The following is a 6,301-nucleotide window of genomic DNA, read 5'->3' on the forward strand; positions in this document are numbered from 1 at the left end:
CCCATGAAAAGATATAATAAAATATTTGCAGAAATGTGAGGGGTGTACTCACTTTTGTGATACACTGTATATCTCTTGTCATACCGACCACGCAAACAACACATTATATTTTAAAATGAACTACACTGTACTCTGTCTCTGTCACTTTATCTTCTGCTTAAGATCAATCAATCTTTTTGCATAATGTTTAGTCTATGTCTTATGACACATCAGATGTAATGCATTGCTGTGTAGCTTAAGGTGATTTTTTTTTTCCATTTCCAGAGGTGGCTGAGCAGCTTTTCCCCAGGAAGAAGGTCCAAAAAGTGTACTTCACCAACAGATTCAACAATGTGGACAAGCTAGGAGGAAAAGAGGTGTAATTCATGTCACAAATCACCCCCTACACACACACTGTACTGGCATAAATAAATGCAGAGTGAATTTGATAATGAATTATATTTTTTCATAATGTAAGTGTAAAATTCATATATATAATTATACCATGATACATTATATAATTGCACATTTTATTACTGCATAATAAAAATTATATAATAACATTGTAAAATAGATTAATACATGTAATATAATTGTTATTTTATAACAAATACTATCAATTATTATTATTATTGCCTATTATTACTATTATTATTATACATGCAACATTACAATATAGAATGCCAAGTTGGTAAATGTGTTATTAATTTACCATTTAGAATGTATCCTTACCTGTTGTTTTTGTGCCTGTGTTTGAAATCGTACCGCTGCTCAATAAATGACAAAGAGCCAAATATACAATTCTGATTTCTCTTAATGATAATTCTAGTGTTTTATATGAAGTTTTTTAAGTTTATTTTATACAGTTAATTTAGGGTTTGTTTTTGGGGCATTCAAAAGCAATAGAACTAGTATGTTCACAGTTAAAAAGAGATTAAGAGTAAAACTATGAATATAAAGTATAAACTGATGAACTCACAGTCAAAGTAAACTGTAAAGGTCCTCGTAAAACTGTTTAAAAAGTTTACAGGTGAATGAGGTTGTAAATGAAATTTTACAGTAAATTTTTATAGTAGAACTGTGAAATAATTCATGGTCAAACTGTGAAAGTTCATAGCAGAACTGTCAACTAGATTACTATGAAATTTCACAGTAGAATGCTAGGTGGCCAAATTACCATCAAAAATACATAGTAGAACTGTAAAAGAAGTCACAGTATAACTATAAAATTTTACAGTACATTATTTCCTAGGAAATAATAGGAATGTACAAAATCACTAAAATACTGCAGAACTGTGCTTAAAACCAATTATTGCTCGAATAGTGGTTTTTGGCAGTTCTGGAGTGTTCAAGTGATTTTTCTACATCGTCTGATGCTTAGTGATTTTTACATCATCTAATGCTTAAAATGCAATTTAAAATGTCAATATTAACTTAGTAATAAGAATGTGCAAAACAGTAAAACAATCTAGAATCGCATTTAAAACTCTTATTTGAGCCTGTCTGACGATCAAAATGCAAAATGTTACTATGACTAAAGTAAAAGGGAAAAAATTAAAAACAGAAGAAATAACTAATGATAAAACATAAGAGACTAAATCACAAGAAATAGTCAAAACAATCACAGAAACAAAACAAACACGAAGGTAGAAACAAAACAGAGTAGAAGCAAAACACACACACAAAACAAGCAATCACCTCGACAACACATTCCCTAAAAGCATTTGGTCAATTCTATTTATAACCACTAGGAATGCACTGAGTAGATCCTACCCAAAATTAAATGGGTGGGAACAACATACCTAATTGGGATGGAGAAGCTGTAATGCTACGCGTGCTTAAAACGCTAAATTGAGCTTGGCTGATGCTCAAAGTGCATTTTGCAATGTTGCTTGTTTTGTACGTTCCCAATTCTTTAGTGAAAATGACATTGGCAAATGCAGTTTAAGCTTCAGACAAGCTCAAATAAGCATTTAAGCACCAGTACTAGTTTTTGTATATTTCCATTACTTCAGTGATAATGACTTCAGTGACATTGGCACATAATGAAAGTCAGACAAGCATATGTTTTAGTGTGGAATACTGATTAAGTGTGCTTTAACCTGGAGTGATTTAGTGTTTTGTACATTTCCTTTTCTTTAGAGATAGTGACATTGGCACATGCATTTTAAGCATTAGACAAGCTCAACTAAGCATTTTAATCACAGTTGCAAAGAGTTTTAGTGTTATCGTACATATAATTTTAATGACAGCCACATTTTCAAATGCATTTTCAAATGTCAATGCCAAGCTCAAATCAGCGTTTTAAGTGTCATGTAGTGTTGTGGTGTTTTTGAACTGTTTGATTACTTTAGTGAAAGTTATTTCGGCAAATGTTTTTAAACATCAGACAAGCTAAAAAAAAAAGCGTTTTAAACAATATTATGAAGAGTTTTGGTGTTTTTGTCAATTTTGTACATTTCCTTTTTAATGAAAGTTACTTCAGCAAATGCATTTTGATCTAACAAGCTCACCCACACGGAAATGTAATATATGACATACAGTATATGCCCCATATCAATAATGTTTTTTTCATATTTGTTACCTGTAAGGCGATATATTATTATAAAATATGTGTATTCTCTGGCTATATGTAGAGATATGTATATCTATAAATATATTTAATATACTGTATATACATACACACATTTTATACTGGGTATTTCATATATGGTATAAACCATAATATACAGTATATAAAATAGGCTTAATTTTTATATGGTATTATATGTTGTATATTTAATTTATATATGCAATTTTATTAAACAAAACATATATAAAAAGGCTGTATGCCAACATGATTTTTCTTATTTCTTATTTTACGTATTATTTTATGGATTCAGGATTTATGTATATGTTTTATTTTTAAATGTTGTGTAATATTCTGTTGATTGTCATGGTGATGGTGGACGCTGGCGCATTTGGCTGCCGCTACCGTTACCGTATTTTATTGTATTTTTATAGTTTTTGTCTTTCATTTTCATCTTTTTACACACTCATGTGGCTCTATTTCTTTTTATGTTACTTTTGATACTTTTATTTGTTCTTTTGATACTTTTTGTTCTTTCTACTGTGCATTGCTTCTGAGGCTGGTGGCGAACGGTGGATGAGTTTTCCTGGGATCGGCACAATGTTGAACTATTCCGTTGACCAGCTGATGAAGTTCAACAATTGCACTACTCCATCGTGTATTCTAGTCATCAAACAGCTTGGACTCCTTCGCCGGCCTCGTTATATTCACAGGGGCTCCCGGAGAAAGCTTGTTTATTTTCGAAACGGTAACGCTACGCTCCGCAAACACGTCATCAGAGCGCTGCTGCCTTGCACACTAGTAGCGGTGTAGTCTCCATGACAACGCTGTCCACGGAGTGGGATGGGAAACGCGGAGTGGATTTTCATCTGCTTCGACCGATACCGAGATTCACTGCATCATCTAATCTCAAAATTGAACTGTTTAATGTACAATCATTAACAAACAAATCTCATTTCATACACGACCATATCCTGGACAAATATCTGGATTTAATGTGTCTCACAGAAACCTGGCATCAACCAGAGGTTTTTTTCTGTTTTAAATGAGACGTGTCCTCCTGGCTATTGTTATCTTCAGAAAGCCTGTAGCACTGGTCATGGTGGTGGCCTGGCTGTTATCTACCGGAGTGATTTGGATCTGTTTACTTTGCCTCTACCCGAGCTGTCTTCTTTTGAATGTTTGGCATTCAGATTTAAACCCCCTTTCCCTGTGACAATTTTGCTCATTTATCGACCTCCTAAATATAACCATTCTTTCTTCTCTGAGATGTACAACCTTCTCTCATTATTCTGCACTTCTTCTGCCAACATTATAATACTAGGGGACTTTAACATTCATGTTGACACACCCTCCTGTTGCTCAGTAGTTGGATTTCTGCAAACAATTGACTGTTTTAATCTCGAGCAGCTTGTTAATGTCCCCACGCATACTAGAGGGCACACTCTTGATTTAGTTATTACTGGTTCCACCACTGTCAGCAGACTATCTGTTTTTGATCTGGGTGTGTCCGATCATAAGGTGGTGTCTATGGATCTGCCATTTCTTTCACCTCTCCTTAGGCCCAAACGGCAAATTTGTTTTAGGAATTTGAAAAATATTAACCAAGAAACCATGACAGCTGATCTACGGCATCTTCTTCATTCAAATCCTCCTGGAAACTTTACATCAGTCAGTGATGCAGTGGATTTCTATAATAGCACACTAAGCAACATTTTGGATCTCCATGCCCCTGTTAAAACCAAGACAGTCACCTTCTCCGGCTCAGCCCCCTGGTTCACTAATGAACTACGGAAAATGAAGACAGCTGGGCGTGCCCTCGAGCGCTGCTACAAAGCCTCCGGTCTCACCGTCCACAAGTTGGCCTATCGGGAACATCAGAAGGCATACTCAAGGTCCCTTAGAGAGGCTCGCTCACAATTTTATTCAAGCATCATTAACAACAGTCCAGGGAATTCTAAACAGTTATTCTCCACTATCAATCATCTCCTCAACCCACAGGTCCCCTCAATTACTACAGCTACAGAAGAGCGCTGTAATAACTTTATGACTTATTTCAAAACAAAAATTGACTCAATCCGCTCTGATCTCTCTAGCACCAACTCTCTACAAGTGCAGACTCTTTTTTATACACAGGCAGAGGTTTCCCAGCCCCTTAACTGTTTCCCAGAAGTCTCACAACAACAGATTGAAGACATTATCAGGAAGATGAAATCCTCCACCTGTGCCCTGGACCCCTTTCCTACTGCTCTAGTAAAAGTGCACACCGTTACTATAAGTCCTCTGATTACAACTGTAGTAAATTACTCCCTCCAAGCTGGCTATGTTCCACCTTCTCTAAAAACTGCCATAATTAGACCACTTCTAAAAAAAAACAGCACTTGATCCTGAAGTTTTGGCAAATTATAGGCCTATCTCCAATCTTCCTTTTTTCTCTAAGGTATTGGAAAAAGTAGTTGACACTTATCTCCAGGATCACCTTAAACACAACAACCTTTTTGAAAAATTTCTGTCTGGTTTCCGCTCTGCTCATAGCACAGAAACGGCCTTGGTTAAAGTTACCAATGACCTTCTGATGATGGCTGACGCTGGCTCACCTTCTCTGCTTGTCCTACTTGATTTATTGGCAGCATTTGACACCATTGACCATGGTATGCTCTTACGCCGGTTATACCACACCATTGGACTCACTGATGCTGCTCTGGCTTGGTTTCAGTCCTATCTTACCGACAGAACAGAGTACATCTCTGTTGGAAATGCAAGGTCCCAGTCATATGCTGTGACATGCGGAGTCCCCCAGGGGGCCCTTTGGGGGGCGCAGAAGCATGAAGCACGTTTGGGGGGCGCAGAAGCACGTCTGACTGAAATTAAGCGCGAAACCAATGTTCTAACATCGGATTTCTTTTTACGGCGGACGATAAACAAACCGTGTTTTCAGGTGTGTCAGGATTCATTCTGACAGAGTCTAGATCGGGGAGTCCAATACATCAAACGCTCAGTACACGCTGGGATAGTTTGTCATTCAAACAGATCAGCGGGACTGACATGACACGTGGCCACTGTTTGCTTAATTTGCGGTTTGTTACCATGACTACGCATCAGTCCGCATAAAGCATTCATATGAAGTCGAGGGCCTCTGCTGGACAATTTGGAACTTCCACATGATTGACAGCTGTTTCGGCTCAACCTACATGCGTGAATCAGCCTTTTCCCTAAATATGGGTCCATCCTTACTGATAAACACCTGAAATACTGCTTGAGCATCAGCAGCTCCTGTCCAGAGACATAAACCTGACCGATACTGTTTAGAGCAAATCATCAGAATAATGTCAGTGTGATTTTTCAGTCACTTGCCCTGTAAATCTGAACTGAAGTGCATTTAAAAAAGCTTCAAAGCTTTTTTGAAAAATGATGAGGGGACTGTAAAAAGTAGATGGTGATGACCTGTAGACTGAAACAGTAGATCTCAAGCCATGAAAGTGTGGGCACTCCTGGTCTAGATGTACAGAATGGAGAGGTATTTGACAGGGATAAAAAGAAAAACAGCCACTAATACACTGATAAGACTTAAACTCTCACAAATTGGCACAGATTGAACTTCATCTTTTTTTGCAAAGTGTTTTTAATTTTTGAAATAGCAGACTAATTGAGGGAGCAGTTCAGTGATGTCAAAAAGTAATTTTATAAAGTCAAGTACAACAGAAATGACTGATATAAAGGTTTGTTTCTCAACAAAGTTAAAATTGGCCTTTT

This window comes from Trichomycterus rosablanca, chromosome 17 (assembly GCF_030014385.1).
Source record: "Trichomycterus rosablanca isolate fTriRos1 chromosome 17, fTriRos1.hap1, whole genome shotgun sequence".
NCBI classification, from domain to species: Eukaryota; Metazoa; Chordata; class Actinopteri; order Siluriformes; family Trichomycteridae; genus Trichomycterus; species Trichomycterus rosablanca.